This window comes from Megalobrama amblycephala, unplaced genomic scaffold (assembly GCF_018812025.1).
Source record: "Megalobrama amblycephala isolate DHTTF-2021 unplaced genomic scaffold, ASM1881202v1 scaffold614, whole genome shotgun sequence".
NCBI classification, from domain to species: Eukaryota; Metazoa; Chordata; class Actinopteri; order Cypriniformes; family Xenocyprididae; genus Megalobrama; species Megalobrama amblycephala.
Window position 1 is genome coordinate 3,626 of NW_025953521.1, and position 15,423 is coordinate 19,048.

Genomic DNA, 15,423 nt, shown 5'->3' on the forward strand with positions numbered 1-15,423 from the left:
GAGCGAGAGGGTATGGGATTCAGCACACCATCAACTGCAAAGAGCCCTGCGCAGACGCAGAATGACAGCCGACCTTCGCCGTTCCGACACTCCAGTCTACCAGCCGGACAGAAGGTCTGGCTGTCTACAAGGGACATCAGGCTGCGTCTGCCCTGCAGAAAGCTGAGTCCCAGATTCATTGGCCCCTTCAAGATCATCAAGCAGATCAATCCAGTCACTTACCAGCTCCAGCTCCCACCAGGTTACCGCATTCACCCCACATTCCACGTGTCCTTATTCAAACCTCACCATCCTTCTGTTTCCTCCTCCACAGGGCCTGACGTGGCAGCCGCCGAGCCTCCCCCTCCACTCATCCTAGAGGACGGAACAGCCTACGAAGTACACGAGATCTTGGACTTCCAACGCCGTGGTGGTCCAATACCACCACTTCCAATACCTCGTAGACTGGGAAGGTTATGGCCCTGAGGAACGCTCCTGGGTTCTAAGAAATGACATCCTCGATCCCAACCTACTCCAAGACTTCCACAGTAACCACCCTGACAGACCTGCCCCGCGTGGAAGAGGACGGCCACCACGACGTCGGGGCCTCAGGAGCGGGCCGTGGAGGGGGGGGTACTGTCACAGACACGTCAGGCTCCACCGTGCACCAACCACAACGCTCCCAATCACCGGAATATTAATCACCGTCACCTGCACATCATTATCACCTTCATCACCATCAGTATTTAAGAGCACTCACACCCTGCACTCACTGTCTGGTCTCGTTGAGCTATACTTACCTGTATGCTTACCTCAAGGACTCCCACGATCGCTACTTACCTGTCTCCTGTGCTACCTGATCTCCTAGTGTGTTCCTCGTCTGCGTGTGAGTGCTCCTCCGTCTCCTGTGTTCTCCTGCTCTATCCAGTTCCGAGTCTCCACCATCTGCAATCACAAAAGGACAGTAACTATCACCAGACTTTACCATTGCTCACCTGCTTCACTCTGCTTTCCATATCTGCTCACTGGTTATCAATAAAGACTACTTACCTTTTGTACATCTGTGTCCGACCCCTCTGTATCATAACACCTTGTTAGCTGACCAGTAGGGGTGTGACAATACAGGGTTAGTTCACCCCAAAATGAAAATTATGTCATTAATTACACACCCTCATGCCATTCCAGACTTGTTAGATTTTCATTTGTCTTCAGAACACAAATTAAATGAAATCTGAGAGAATGTCTGTTTGTTTATACATTTACAAATGTTATTAATCAGATGTTATTATTTTCATTTCCTTGTACAGATGGCAGACTTAACTGTGCAGAGAAGGGCTACTGCTCTTCGGGGTCTTCCTTTTTATTTCAAGGAACATGGAACCATATGCAAGACTATTCTGGTAATTTTTTTTATATTCTCTACTGTTCTTTGAAAATTAATGGGATCATGTTGTTTTGTCACTGCGTGTCGCTGGCAGTGTGAATGGGACTAACCTCCCTCAAAAGGCATTTTCTCCACCTAGTCACCCATAAATCTTGTACCCTCTAGTCACCTATCTAGTCACCCTAGCAAATCTCCTCCATTAAATCAGGTGCTTATGACTTAAGTATAAATAAATTAATAAATACATAAATGCATAATTTAATAAATAAATAAATGTAGAAATGCATAAATAAATGAATAATTAAATAATAAAATTCTAAAATAGATAAATGCAGCTATGCATAAATGAATGAATACATGAATAATTTTGTCCAAAGAATATTTTTTTAAATTGCGCTATGTTTGTACCATTTGTGTTATACTACATTTATGTATTTCTACATTTATTTATTTTACCAGTCAGAACAACCGTTTCTGTTAGGACCACTGGCTCAGCTGTTGCTGGATGTAGCTGACCAGCTTGAAAACAGTATGTTTCTCCAGTTTATATCTGATAGGTTGGTAAAATAATAAGTAGCTAAATGAATAGCTGATATACAGTACTGTGCAAAAGTCTTAGGCATGTTGGTATTTTCATACAAAAAGTTTTTAAGCCAGTTATTTATATCTTTTACTGTAGTGTGTCATTTCCAAACATTCATTTTGCAATTAATTGTAATAATCCAGTGAGATTTTTGTATGCATAAAGAGTCTGACAATAGTCTCTATGCTCCACATGGAGATCTGATCTCATCTTCATTGAGTCTGTCTGTGATTACATACAAAACTGAGATGGACTAAATCCAGAAGAACTGTGACACTTGAGGAAACCTTCCTGCAAAACTACATGAATAGGTGTAAGAATAGTTGCAGGTGACAAAAGCAGTGTTTCCCACAGGATTTTGTGAGACTGTGGTGGGTGGACACCAGTCCCTCTATGGGGGTCTGGGGGCATGCCCCCCCTGGAGGAAAATTTTGTACATTTTAAATTTAAATGCATAAATCTGGTGCATTCTGAGACCAAAATTTAAGTGATTAGATCAATGAAGAAATTTGTTATCTTGTAAACAATTTTGTGCTCTAATAGTAATTTATTTATTGGTGATGGCAGGGCACATTAGTCACGTACACAACATATAGTAGGCTAAATGATAGGTAATATGTGGTCAAACATGTAGAGTATACATTTAATCCATTAAAAAATATGTAGCAAAAGAGGTTACCTTTGTTGAATTAATTTATTTATAGAATAATTAGTGGAGGGATGTATCTACAGATCTGTATTTGTAAAACTAATGGCCACTCTTTGATTTGTTAAACACAATCCAGAATGCACTAAACACACTACTTCATTATAGAAAAAAATAACAAATGAATAAAAATATATAATCATAAGCTGACCAATAAATAAATAAATAATCTAGGTGACTATATAATTCAGCAGCAAAAAGTATGCTAGCCTAATTCTTGAAAAAAAACTTTGCACAGTAATTTTATAAAATCTGAATGTTAATAAAGTTTAAAATTACTATATGCATTCTTATGAAAGGAAAAAAAAAAAACATTTACATTTGATTTATATATTAATGTAAAGACATATGTATTTATAATAATCTAAGATTAAAATACATTTAAAAATTTATTTTAAATGTATTGAGCAGCTGTTTAATGAGAACAAAATAGGCTATTGATAAGAACGAAAGAACAAAATAGGCTATTAATAATCTTTCAGTGTGCAAAACCATGATAATATGAAACGCTTCAAAACAGCAGCAAAAAAAAACGCTAATGCACATCCCGGGTGCATAATGATGTGCTTGAAGCAATATCGAGTCAGAGCACGCAGTTGCGCAGCGCATTGAAAAGTTCACGGCACAAAGATAACCCCTGTGTATATCTGCAACTAAGACTTTATTGATCGTATGTTTCTTTTCAGTTTTAAATACCAGTTATTGTGCTTGTGACACCAATTCATAGTCCTTGTGTTGTGCGATCTAACTGTAGCCAGTATGACATCGTTCAGAAACAGCAATAAACTCCAGCAAGATTGTCATTTTATGCAAATCCACAGCCCTTTATCTACATATCAAGTATTATAATGGGAATATATCATATTGGAGAGTTTTACCGTGCAGACTGTCGTTACCGAACGCGATGCGCTGTTTGAGTGCTGAACAGAGAATGATTGACAGCTGCAGCGGAGAGAAGACGAGTTTCTTTGAACTTAAATTTAACAATGTACATATTCTTCCGTCCTCACATGAAGCTATGGAATGGCTTCAGATGAGTTTGAATATAGTGCACAAAAACTTAATTGGTGCAAGTCTATTTCTGTTGCCCTATGACTCAATTATCAGTCGATTATTTAAATATCGCGACAGGCGTACTTTGAGACTGTGGCGGGACAAATTAGAATGTGGCGGGCCGCCACAGTCTAGTCAATGTATCGGAAACACTGCAAAAGCCATTTCAAACGCAAAGGGTGCTCACTACAAATATCGTTTTGATTTAGTTAATAAAAGTTAATTCATAAATAAAAGCTATTTATGTTATTATTTTTGACAGCATTCTCACTTTAAAGCATTCTGATAAGTGCCCAAACTTCACAGTACTATAGTTTTGCAGGTAGGTTTCCTCAAGTGTCTGGGAGACGCTGCCTTAGTTTTTCTGGATTTAATCTGTCTCAGTTTTTTTCTGTTTCTTCATGTAATCACAGACAGACTCGATGATGGTGAGATCAGATCATACCGGCTGCTATCAGACTTCTTGTGCATAAAAAAATACACAATTAATTGAAAAATGAATGTTTGGAAATGTAAACTGATATTTCCTACTGACACACTACAGTAAAAGATATAAATAACTGGCTTAAAAACATTTTCCGTGTGAAAATATCAATGTGTCTAAGACTTTTGCACAGTACTGTACATCAGATATACTAATCAGACCGTTTTTGTGTAGAATTATTGGCAAATTTGCCTCCTACGTCACTTGCTTCCAGACATCCAGTGGACAGTAGATTTCTACAGCAAGATTTTAAAATGCTAAATTACTGAGCTACGCTATAACTAGGGATTGATGGTTTTTAGTCGAAAGAAAAATGGAAAATTTTAGTGGCAGAAAAATAAATGCACAAAATATCTTAAGCCCCCCTTCCATCAGTGCTTGCACAGTTTCACTGTAACTGTTATCAAAGGACAATTGTATCAGCCCATCATAACAACGAATAAACCAATAAATATAATAAGAAAAGCTCAAAAGAAGCAGACAGAAAATGACAAGCGGTTAAATAATAATAGTTGTATAACATCAGTGCTTGCACACACTTTCACCTCAGCCATTATCCAACCCTTATGGTTGACTATAAAACAACATAAAGCGCAGTCCCATGTATCAATCAGGTTTTGTCATTTACTGCTTATGGCACCTAATTCTACACAAAAACGGTCTGAATAATATATCTGCTAGTTATTATTTTATGAACCTATCAGATATAAACTTTGTAATTCTTTGTTAAAATTTGTAATACATGCATGGCCAAATTAAACCAGGGGGAACCACCATGAAATCTTTCAGAACAACAATCCTAATTAGACACTAGTGTTGTCAAAAAAAATATTACTTCGATACATATTGATACTAAAAATATCTGAAATGGTTCCAATACACTTTCTCTGCAGTATTGATACACCTGTTTCAGCTGCACGTTCTCACTCTTTCTTCTCTCCGATGGTGAAGTGACATTCACTCTTCTCATTTGCTCTGAATAGTTGAAATAGTGCTTGTATTGTGAATCCTTTTAGTCATTCCTACAAGTTTCATGCTCACACCAAAAGCATGTGCACCACTGATCTATATAAGTGGCATGCACAAAGCCTTCTGTCAGGTAGCTTTTGAGTTGCAAGTACCAAAATGAGTGGTTTGCTCCGCTTAAACAGTCAAATACACACAAAATTGTAAACGCCTGTATTGGTGAGTGGTCAGTTAAGCCATCAGTTTTGGAATGTAAATGGTTGTGAAAGATAATGCATGTTGTGTAACTGTATATTGGATCCGTGCATAAGCTCTTAAAGAGACAGCAGTCTAATAAGCCTGCTGCTGTCTGTCATGTTAATCAAAGAGAAAAAGACAAATCAAATCACTCTACTCTTGACTGAATAAATTTTGTAAGTGTAAGCATTCATCTGTATTTAATTTTTACAATGAAGACTAACCAGGGTTATTTTACATCTGATTACTTTGATTTATGTAGTATTTCTTAGTTCTCATCTTATTATTGACTTTTTTTATGAAAATGAAATTTTGCAATTTTTTTTTGTACATTCTGTCAATTATATTTCTTAGAAGTCTGTATCAGCCGGTCACACTATATATTTTAAAGTGGGAACTTTTTAATATTTTATTAAATAGCGAGAATATGGGGAATGAAGATGTTTTGTATTGTTCTGGATTTATTCACTATCAGTATTAATATTGCTATTTTATACTTTTTACAGAGTTCAGAGGCATTGGAGCATCACAAAGTTGGAATGAAAATGGGAATTCTTGAAGTGGTGAGCAGCAACAGTTCCACTTCAAGATCCCTCTCCGATGTGGTAAATGTTGCAATTGTCCTTGAAGAGGAAGTTGTCCTGGAAAACATGGGAGACTTTGTGAGTGCGTTCATTGTCCTCTTTGGCATGCTCTACGCACTTAACATGGAGTACAACAAGGACTTAAGATATACTTTTGAATTCATTCAGAAGGTCTTTTTGAACATGGGAACTGAGTGCAGCAAAAAAGTGCAAACTCTGATGAGCAAATTATTGGAAAACTAAGTGAAATTTCACTTAACCCTCACGGGAGAAGTACCCTTAAGCTCAAAGTACCTTTTGTGAGAATGTTTTTTGCTGCTTTCTATATATCTGTAAATGTGTTTACATGCTTAATATTTGATGAGTAAGATGCAGTTTCATGAGCTCATATTAAGATGAAATTAACTATAATAAACTAAACACAACCCTGAAGTAATTTTTTACTTCAGACTTTTGCAGCGTTTCAAATATTTGTAAATGTTTTACAAAAATTCAAGTAAATTTACACTGAATATTTAAAGTAACCCTCTCCTGTTACTTGCATTTTATGTTGTGTTGACGTTTTTGCACTTTAGCAAATATTAACATAATATTTTAAATTATTTAAATGTTTAATATTGTTAGTGCAGTTTCATAAATGTAGTACCTAAATACCAAAATGTCAGTGAAATTTCTCTAAACACTGATAATACATGTTTTTTAAATAATTGTTTTGTTAATGTAAGATCTAAGGTCTAATGAGTTTTGTGTATCTTGGAATCCTGAATTGAAATGCATGATTTTTATCTACTAAGGTCTACTGTGCAGAAATGTTCAATGTATTTACCATTTAAGGTATTTTCACAATACTGTTGTAGATTTAATAAAATGTATTAAATAAAATGTGGCAGTATGGCTTGAGTGTTTAATATATATATATATATATTTTTTTTTTTTTTCTTTTGGGGCAACGGGGAATAAACAATACAGTGAAGTTGCTTTACTAATATAAATTTACCAAAATACATTTTTAGTTTAGGTAAAACTAAAAAGGAATGCTACTACAATTTAAAATGTATAATTGGGCCAATAACATGGGTTGGTAAACTAATTTCTTTTCAATTGTTTTAACGAATTATTTCTCATTGAGCCAATGTTAACAGACTATTGCTACAATTGATAAAATTACATTTACAGAATTTCACTTGGGCCAATTGAAAATTTTAGATGTGACCAGTCACTAGAAAATTTTGAGTTGGGAAGATTATAAATTTTTTACAGTAGATCCTGGCCCCTGTTGAAGCTCAGACCACTGAATGGTCGTTATGGTGAGCCCCGCTCAGGACCGTGTGGTTGATGGAGGACGCGGATCGGTCTGAACCCTCTGCAGTACCGTTCACATTCTCTTGGCGTTGACAGCACAGGATCTGTTTGAATGTGATGCTCATCTCCTTGTCCCGGTACGAGTATATGATAGGGTTCATGGCAGAGTTGAATTCCGCTAAAAGGAGGAAGAATTTCTCATAGGTCAGGACATTGCATTTGGAGCAGACCACATCCAGCAAGAGAAGCACCAAACCAGGCGTCCAGCACACAATAAAAGCACCTGAAAAACAAGGGGAAATAGATGCCATTCATGAGTATTTGAGGAATTTGAAAGATAATTTTCTGTACTGCAAAAACAGATTTAAAAGTTGCATACAATAGTCAAGCTCAATAACTTTAAAGGATTAGTTCACTTTCAAATAAAATTTTTCTGATAATTTACTCACCCCCATGTCATCCAAGATGTTCATGTCTTTCTTTCTTCAGTCGAAAAGAAATTAAGGTTCCAGGAAAACATTCCAGGATTATTCTCCTTATAATGGAGAATATCTTCAATGGCCTCCAAATGGTTGAAGGTCAAAATTATAGTTTCAGTGCAGCTTCAAAGGGCTTTAAACGATACCAGACGAGGAATAAGGGTCTTATCTAGCAAAACGATTGGTCATTTAAAAAAAAAAAAATGTAAATGTATGTGCTTTATATAAACAAATGATTCCGCCAAAACTGCACTTTCGTATTCTTCAAAAAGCTTACGCTGTATGTCCTACGCCTTCCCTATTCTACTTACGGAAAAAAATGAAACTGGCGCTGTGTTTGTTCTGTAAGTAGAATAGGGAAGGCGGTTTTGGTGGAAGCACTTGGAAGGTGATCATTTGTTTATATAAAGCACATACACATACAATTTTTTTTTCGAAAATGACTGATCGTTTCGCTAGATAAGACCCTTATTCCTTGTCTGGTATCGTTTAAAGCCCTTTGAAGCTGCACTGAAACTATAATTTTGACCTTCAACCGTTTGGAGACCATTGAAGTCCATTACAAGGAGAATAATCCTGGAATGTTTTCATCAAAAACCTTAATTTCTTTTCGACTGAAGAAAGAAAGACATGGACATCTTGGATGAAATTATCAGGAAAATTTTATTTGAAAGTGAACTAATCCTTTAAAGGTACAGTAAGTGATTTCTGAGAAACACTGTTGAAAATGGATCGGACCAAGCAGCACAACACACTTCTAGCCTATCAGCAATAGAGGCATATACACTCATGATGGGAGAAGAGAGAATGAGCAAGACAGAGATTTGAAGACTGTAGAAAGAGAGATGGCTGAGAGACATTACAAAAGAGAAAAGCTCAGAGGAATATCACTGGAAAAAAGAAGGGTTATGATCAAGCAAGAGCTTTAGGACCCACTTTAATATTAGAAAAGCTTTCCAGTGCTGGAGAGATCTAAGAGGGAAGGCCTGAATTAGATCTTTATAACTATATAACAGACTTACTTAAAATGCATACAAATATGTTGTCACTCTATATCTCCCAATAATTTGTCTTAGTAAGATGCTATTCAAGTAATTCATTTTATAAGCAAAGCTATGTAGTTTTGGTTGCAATTTATTTTACAGTATGTGCACTTCAATGTACTTACAGTGTACTTACCAAGAAAGTACTGAATAATATAAGTTCACTACATGGGCTATGATTAGGTTTTGGGGTAGTCAAGTCAAGTCAAATCATCTTTATTTATATAGCGCTTTTTACAATGCAGATTGTGTCAAAGCAGCTTTACATTGAAAACTGGTACATAATTTTTGCTGCACAGCAGCTTTTCAAGAATAGTGTCAATGCACGCAGATCAAAGCACTGTTGAATAAATGTCAAGAATACTGTTGAATATCAAATGTCAAGTCAAATGTCAAGTGTCCCCAACTAAGCAAGCCAAAGGCGACAGCGGCAAGGAACCCAAACTCCAACAGGTGACATCAGGTGGCAAACAAGTGGCAAATAGGTGTTAAAAATGGAGAAAAAAAAACCTTGGGAGAAACCAGGCTTAGTCGGGGGGCCAGTTCTCCTCTGGCAAACAGTGCTTTGTTACGAATCAGGTTGCTATCATAAGTCTGATAGGATCGCAACAATCAAAGTGTTATTTCAGTAGGTTCAAGACTAGTACCTAGTTATTACCCATTTATTGTAATTACTACAATATGTGTATAGTATGTACATGTGAAACAGGACTCTACAATAAAATGCTACCATAGTTTTTACTGTGGAGGGTAAAACATATAATTCAATTCAATACAATGACGATTGAGAGGTGTACAAATAAATATTTCTCAAAAGCCTGATGGATTTTTTTTTAATGTGATTAAAAAAATAATAATAATATTTGTATGGATAATCAAGTAAACCTAAGTTGATTCAGTCCAGTAAGTGTTTATCTTGTTCATCACTTCATCGATTATTTAACCATCTAAATGAGTAGCAAGATCAAGAGCACACAACATGTACATAAACTGACTGAACTGTAAACATTTACAATTAAAAACTTCTATCAAAAAATCCCTTACAAGATACCTCTTTCAAAAAAGTATATGTATGTAATAGGTTAAATACTGAAATAAATGTAAGTCTACTTATAGTAGTTAAATGTATATTTAAAGTATAATAAATAATAAAATAAATACCCAAGTAGGAACTGATAGATCAAAAATAATATAAATATTAAACAATTTTCCTTGTGTTGTTTTCCTAGTTGTAAACGTTTAAAAATGTGGAATATCCTTATTATGTCTGTTGTTTCTATTATTATGTTGTTGTTGTTTTTTACCTTCCACTCAATAAAAATTCCGAACATAAATAGTAAAAGATAAGTATGATGTTATGTGCGCTTAAAGAAAACTTTCATTATAGTTTAATGAGAGTATACTTCAAAGTGTAAAGAAAAAAAAATGTGCCAGAGGTATATACTATAACTATAGGTTAGTTAGGTAATAGATGTATAAACTAACAGTATATCTATAAGTCCACTTGTGTAGCTGTGCACTCAAAGTTTACTACTCACACAGTACAGTACTGTTACTACACCTGTACACAGTAAACTTAAAAAAGTATGTGTAAAATTGGGCCAATTCAGTCCCAAGAAGTATTGTAATAGTACACTTAAGTACTACATAAAGTATGCTTGAAGACATACTTGAATTTTAAGTTTACTTAATAAAATCAACTAATAAATAATGCTTCTTTTGTTGTAAGGGATGAGGTGATAAAAATGTTATTTAAATATATATTTTATTTAATACTTAAAATTATTCATGGTTCAATTAAAGCTGGTCATTTTAGCCAATATTTGTGTATGATGTATTTCTATGCAGTATCATAAATTAGCTTAGCAACATGTTAATGGCTAATGGTACTGAATCCAAATTTAAGTGTCCTATGTGCTTTGTGTGAATACAGGATTTGAAAGTTTCCTTTAGGGATGCGGCCTTAGATGCTTGTTTCCTATATAGGCAGTAGACTAAGTTTTGGACAGAGCCTACACCTCATAATATAAGGCAGTGGATATCTGGCTTTTCCATTACTAACAGAAGGGCAGGCAGGCATCCCAGTGCTTAAAAAAAATCCTTATAGTAAATTTTCTTGGTGGCAAACTCCTCTTTTTACATTGTTCAGGACTTCGACAAACAAAAAATGTTTACTGAAAAAGAACATTTTGGCCACAGTTGTTATTTTGCAAGACAGAAATACGTTTGCAAAAGCACTACTCTTCTTTTAGTCAAACGCAGCTGCTCTTGAATGGTTTACATCACTAGAAAGTTATGTGGAGACTCTCAGCAGTTAGATAAACTGCAAGCTGTTTCCAGCATGGCTTTGCCATATGTTTTGCTCTCTCTGAACGAACCCCACTACAGACGTGAACGAGGGGGACAGAAGACTGCGTCTGAAGTGAAAGATTCTGATACTTTTCCATGTCAAAAACAAAACTGTAGTTTCCTCAATCCTAATTCCTGCACCCAAACGTCAAGTTTGTTTTATCCGAAAACTTGATACCACTTCAGATTCATAGTTCTTCTGAGAATAAGGAATCTTTAAATAAAAAAGATACTTGAAATGAAGATGATTTCCATCACAAGCACTGTGGGTTCAACTGTGAGAATGGAAGCTGCACCGAGACCTTCTTTTACACAAACAGCTCGGAAAACTAATTTGAAACAGAGGATCAGCTTGTTTTGGAAGAGAAAAAATCCCAGAAATGTGACTAAACATCTTTAAAATATGGACTTGGTTGAGCATGTGGAGCATTCGGGAGCATGTGGATTCAGACTCGATCCTCTTCTGGTCTCGGTCCTGACTTGAACTCAAATAATTGGGTGTTGCCTATAATACTGAACTGCAACATCAAATCTCTCAGAAACATTTTACTAGATTTTGTTAACTAATATTTATGTCATCTAATTTAGAATGAAATTTGACAATGGTTAAATTGGAATTTAATCCAACAAAACACAATTTTGATTTAATTTAGCCCTTTTGAATGATTCTGTAAGTGGCATAATCGTGACATGATACCTCTGCACACATTTCCGCTTTCAACTAGATGTAATAATTAGATATACTATATCCTTAATCTGCGTCTCATGTAATAGCAATTAGTTTGATGGATAACTGTGTGTTTGTGGTAAGTATTCCTCCCAGTGCTCCACAGTCTCACAAAGAAAGCCAACACCATGGGTGTGGACGAGTTAAAACTGAGTAAAACTGTGCAAGTTTAGACTGATGTCATTCTAAACAGCAGTATCAGTCAAAGCCTTGTATATTGGCCCAAGTTCTCAGTAGATTTACCCTTACAAATAAACACATTTCATTTCTTTTTTTTTTTTTCTTTTTTTAAAGCACTCAGTTAAGGTTTATTGATTATTAAGAAATTCTTCAGTATTTCAACCTACATTCTGTATGTCATAACTACAGGATATTGGTTAGGTTTAAACAGGGCCTTAAAGACACCCCTCACCCTTCATTAAAGCTCTCTTCCTCTTACAAGCCAAATATGCAGTTAAATTAGCAGCTGCTCAAAGCTTTGCTTTGTCTTTGAGCAGGATTTTAATTTATTACTTCCAGAAAGGCTTATTAACACCATCAGGCACAATGACTGGGGTGTTCAGACGAAAACTGCAAGAGATTCAGGTTCAGAGGCGAAATAACTTTGGCATATGAATGTTGGGTTTGTCTAGGAAATATTTTTTGGCTTTCCTTGACAAAGGCAAGGAATTGGCCATATCTAAAGGAAAACATGGTTTCATGCCATGATTGTATCGGAAAGTAGAAGTCAAGCGATTTATTGTTTTTGCCGGTTATTCAGCATGTAATACAACACAGTAATAACCACTGTATATATATATATATATATATATATATATATATATATATATATATATATATATTTGTGTGTTCGATTGGTGCTTGAGAGTTCTAGAGTATCGTCAAGGGTCCATTGACGCAAAACATGTTTTTGCATTCAACTGCCCTGATCTTCCATTGTTTTTATACAAAGTTCTGGCATGAAACTCTAGATGGTGCAGGCTAATAGGTCCTTTTACCTGCTAATTATCACATCAATATCTATAGGTCACAGATGATTGGTTCCTGCTGTTTTAGTAGCCAATGAGCTGCGTGCTTAATCTCTAAATACATGAGTTAGCATTGCTTAGTAGCGCAGCGTGCCTCAGAAACCCTCCACCTTCCCCAGCTCTACCTGTATAGATCTGCTACAGTTATTCATGTACGCTATATTGTACAGCAGCAGCATGTCTTACTTGCTCACAGCAGCGGGTCGTGTATGTATTGGCAGTAGCAAGTCCCGTACTTGCTCTGCAGCAGCAATTAATCTCGGTTATCTCAGTTCTTTTTTTTTTTTTTTTTTTTTTTGGCAAACTCGACAACACATGGCCAAATGTTTGTGGTCAAAAATATGCAGCATTAGCAAGAGGTTGATGGGAACTCAGTGAGACAGCAACACCTGTGGAAGTGCTTAGTGCATGCTTTGCATAGTTAACAGCAGATTCAGGACTGAGGGATTTGGCAAAAGCATGGTCATTTGTTCTGCCCTCCCTGTTCAGTTAGCTTTTCCTACAAATTTCTGGGGATTTGGCACATTTAGACCAGAGCAGATCTGATCTTTCCAATGAAATCTGTCAGAATCCTACTAATTAAGTCAATGCTTTTATTCAAATATAAGACTGTTCAAAGTCAACTGATTATATGGTGTTTATTCAGTATTAGATGGCTGCTTTTGGCTGATTGTTTCTTTCCCTTGTTTTTTTGATCAAAGTGATTATGGAAGTAAATCAGGTTGAGTTGTGAACGCAAGTTTATATTGACTTCATGATTGAATTTGTGAAAGCTGATGTTCAATCCATCACCTGCATAACAAGTTGTTATGACAGTTGTATGTTGTTTACGTCTGAAGAAATCTGATTTAAAGCCATTTTAATGAATGGTTGATAAAAAGATAAGCTGATATACTTCCATAGCCATTAAAATCATTGCTGCTTCCTGGGCTCTGAAGTTTAAATTTCTGTTTAAATGAATTACGATTATGGCAGTTTCTGGGATTCACAAGGGGCAAGATGCCAGTAAAATGAACAAAATATTTTCACAGGATAGATGCTACGGTCAGCTTATCATAATCTATGTTTTCATTTCAGACTGCCCTCAAAAAACAGACTTGCTAATGTTCTTTTTTTCCTCCCAAAATGATCCGTATGCCATGTAAGCATATTTGAGTTTGTCATGTGATCCAATAATGCTGATATGGGGAATTCAAAATTCAACACTGCAAAATGTATTCTGAATGAAACGCCCTGCTGTTATACATCACATAAGTCCTGATGTCTCGTTTTCTTGAGGAGCGGAAACTGATCCAATGATTTCATCATCACTGTTATTCAAATATACTTCATACGCCCTTGAGTAACTCTCAACAATGGATGAGTCATGCCTTTGAGAAGTAACACAACTCATTTCATTGTAGCTTGTGGGAGTTACTTGTAACAGTGTGGCGAGAAGCTGTGTTTTATTGTTTCTTGGAAAGTTCTTTGTGGTGGATAGAACATGAAAACCTGAATTTGTATGAGTGCTTTACACACTGATGTGACAGTGGACATTGGTGTTGCCTGATCTCACTAGAAAAACAAGCAGCCTGGTCTAACAGAACAAGCTTGTCATTCATAATTAACGGAAAAGGTGAAGTGCGCTAACTTTAGCCTTTGATTTTGTTTCCTGAAGTTATCATTTCCCATGTTTGTTTTAAATAACCAACACATTTGGTAAATTTTAAATTACAATTCTACACTTTAGTCTTTGATTTTGTTTCCTAAAGTCCACCTATAACTTAAGTGAATGTTTCTTATGTCTCTGTTGTTCAATAGTTCATGGTTTATCATTTATCATTTCCTGTTTTTATTTTAAAAAAACAAAATAAGACGATGATGACAAGAACAAGAATAATCCAAGGTATACATGACAACTTTGTACAACAAAACAAAGATAACTGACAACGAACTGAAGAATCTAAGGACTTTATATATGATACAGCTCATCGACTTATGACACACTACAAGACAGGTCGAAATCAGAGATGACAAATAAGAAACATAACGGCAGGTGTGGATGTAAACGTATGCCTATTATAAATAAAATATTAGTAAAATATAATTAATTACAATAAATATAAGTATAATAATAATAAAAAAAAAGTTTTCGTTATGTTTTTCTTTTTTTTCCATATGTATTACCAACATTATATTATTTTTGTTACACCTCAAATGACAAGGGATTTTATAGTCATTTATATATATAATTAGAGTCCATAAACTAATTTTCTCAAATGACTTGGGTATGCAGATCATTCACAGCTTATATGGACTGCACACAGGATAAAGAAGAACTAAATTAGACACAGGTAAAGAACATAAATGTTATTTTGTTGTACACTACCAGTTTCCACAATACACAAACTGCTACTGCTACTGTACCTTTAAGACTTTTATATGTAAAATGCCTCATTGGACTAGGAGACTGGATAACTTAAATCTTTTTTACTTGCATTACTTTTAATTCAATGAACGATTTGTTTTGTTGTCAAATA

The 15,423-nt window shown here is 35.4% G+C and overlaps 1 long non-coding RNA gene across 1 annotated transcript; it reads left to right on the top strand.

Moving 5' to 3' along the window:
• The first annotated feature begins 1,220 nt into the window (after window positions 1-1,220).
• LOC125262132 lies at window positions 1,221-6,858 on the top strand. The gene is made up of 2 exons (XR_007183515.1): window positions 1,221-1,379; window positions 5,899-6,858. It is a non-coding gene; the product is annotated as an uncharacterized LOC125262132 (long non-coding RNA).
• Window positions 6,859-15,423: the final 8,565 nt, after the last annotated feature.